Here is a 2710-nt window from a genome sequence, read left to right on the forward strand (position 1 = left end):
AAAAAAAAAAAAAAAAAACAGAAAGAAAAAGAAAATACTTGGCAGAATAAGGATTGCTATGTCTACTTTAACCATAGAAGCCCTGGGGGTCAAAGTTTCTAGTGAGGGAGACTCCAATGGGAAGACTCTCTTGCGCTACACTAGAAGCAGTATTCAGCTTCTAACTATCCTACACCACAGACCCATGTTGTCCTTCTCTTTAGAGATCTCTTTTTAGAGACACCACCCTACGATAGGGAGGAAGAGGGAGAGGTCCCTGGTTCCCATCCAGGGCCAGTCTGAGTGTCCTTGTTGTTCAAAACCTTTGCTAAACTCGGGCTGATAGTGAATTGCCAACAGAGCAAAGGGAAATCAAATCAAGTGAGAACCGAAGCCCTGGGGGTACTTCCAAACGCTCTCTAGGCACCCTGGAGCCTTCTGCAATCTTCACTACTTGAAGCTGAGGGTACAGATACAATCTTTCTTTTGTGTCTACATGTGAAACAGTACATGTACTTTTTCTGCTCTCTCTCCCACACACACAAGTAGCCCAAGCCCTGGTCTATTCAAATAAATTATGGTTCCTGTTTCATATTAACTGATTCATTTGGTTCATCAGATCAGTGGGCAAGGGGACTATCGTGACAACCCCATTTTAAATGACTCCTTATCACTTGGGATTAACTAGGACTGAAAAGTGGTAAATTTTCCTTTTACTTGTTTTTCATGGAGACACAGTTGAAAGTTGAGTGTGGGCTCAGCACCCATAGCTCAGTGAGTAGGGCGCCAGCCACATACACTAAGGCTGGTGGGTTCAAGCCCAGCCCAAGCCTGCTAAACAACGACAACTGCAACCAAAAAATAGCCCGGCATTGTGGCAGGTGCCTATAGTCCCAGCTACTTGGGAGGCTAAGGTAAGAGAATCGCTTAAGCCCAAGAGTTTGAGGCTGCTGTGAACTGTGATGCCACAGCACTCTACTGAGGGTGACATGGTGAGACTCTGTTGAAAAGGAAGGAAGGAAGGAGAAGGAAATGATGAAAAAGATATTTTATAAGGTTTGATGTCAAAAGGCAGCATTTTGTCTTTTCTTAAAGAAAATTAAACAGAAAAAGCACTGAGAATTTGAAAATATTTTCATCTGAGCACTGAGAGTATATACCTTGCAAACAGAATTATCGTATTCGTATTCATATTATCATTCACCAATGATTCATGACTAGCTGTATCTCCCCCTTTAAATACCAATTAACAGGAGTGCAAGAGTCACAGACCATGGTTCACTTCTAAGTTTCCCTCTGTATATACAGATGGCATGAGTGCTCACTGTCAGTAACACTTGTTCTTCAACTTTGGTACAATAGCAGGGATAGAGTGATGTGGCTCTTTTTATGTCCCACCTATGACAGTCATTTGTAAAAATATGTTGTCAGATACTATGACATCATGAAGACAATGAAGCTTATTGGCAAATTCTTTGAGACAGAACCTGTCCCCCTGGGTAGAGTGCTCTGGCATCACAGCTCACAGTAACCTCCAACTCCTGGGCTCAAGCGAGTCTCCTGCCTCAGCCTCCCAAGTAGCTGGGACCACAGGCGCCCACCACAACACCCGGCCATTTTTTGGTTGCAGCGGTCATTGTTGCTTGGCAGGCCCAGGCTGGGGATTCGAACTCGCCACCTTAGGTGTATGTGGCTGGCGCCTTAGCCACTTGAGCCACAGGCACCGAGCCATCACATCCATTTACTAATCTTCTTTTCCCCAATGGATCCATCTAGTCATGAGTAATTTCTAGCTTCTCCCTCGAAAGACACTCCTTGGGCCTAAATTGGTACAATGTTCCTGAATACCAATTTGACAACACATAATAACAGTCTCAAAACAGAGCTGCTCTTCAACACAGTAATTTCCTACAGAAGCCTGTCTGGTAAGATGAGTCACTGATATGGATACCAAGGAAGTTTATGCTAATGTTAAGGATGAAAGTAAAATAATTAAAAAACCAGTGAAAATCAGAGCAATGAAAAAAATGATAAATAAATCCATACAATGGAATATAACACACTCATTAAAAAGACATTCTAGTGTACATTTTTAGAGCTTGGAGGTTAGGCCACTGATTGGCCGGTGAACTCACAAGTATAAGTAGTGTGCTATGTGACAGGCAAGTTTTTCACTAACACCACAGGGTCTCTGGGCCAACTAGTAGAGTTTGATAGTAATCCTTGCTACAAGTAATATTTTTCTAAAAAAAAAGACATTCTAAATTGTAATGAAAAAATGTTCATGGTATCAAGTTTCATTTAAAGATTTAAGTATGATTTTGTTTTTCAGCTCAGAGGAACCCCAGGTGCAACTTTCTTCAGTTGTCCCAAATCTGGATTCATGCAATATCAGCTGCCTCTACTAGCCCCCTAAATTCGAATCGAGTGAGGTCAAAGTTGGGTACCTGAGGTGCACCCGTGGAAAATCAGTGCCACATCTGCCCTGGTCCCCAAGATTGGCCCCCTGGGTTTGTCTCCAAAATGGGTTGGTGATGACATTGCCAAAGCAACCAGAGATTGGCAAGGTCAGAGGATTATGGTGAAACTGACTATCCAGAACAGACAGGCCCAGATTGAAGTGGTACCTTCTGCCCCTGCTCTCATCATCAAAGCCCTCAAGGAAGCACCAAGAGACAGAAAGAAACTGAAAAACATTGAACACAATGAAAATGTCACTTTTTTTTTTTTT

The 2710-nt window shown here is 42.7% G+C and overlaps 1 non-coding gene across 1 annotated transcript; it reads left to right on the forward strand.

Moving 5' to 3' along the window:
• The first annotated feature begins 2060 nt into the window (after positions 1 to 2060).
• On the forward strand, positions 2061 to 2213 carry LOC111725779. Its single transcript, XR_002773759.1, has one exon. It is a non-coding gene; the product is annotated as a small nucleolar RNA SNORA62/SNORA6 family (small nucleolar RNA).
• The last annotated feature ends 497 nt before the right edge of the window (positions 2214 to 2710 follow it).

Source organism: Otolemur garnettii, unplaced genomic scaffold (assembly GCF_000181295.1).
Source record: "Otolemur garnettii isolate 467f Iridium unplaced genomic scaffold, OtoGar3 scaffold00002, whole genome shotgun sequence".
Classification (NCBI taxonomy): Eukaryota; Metazoa; Chordata; class Mammalia; order Primates; family Galagidae; genus Otolemur; species Otolemur garnettii.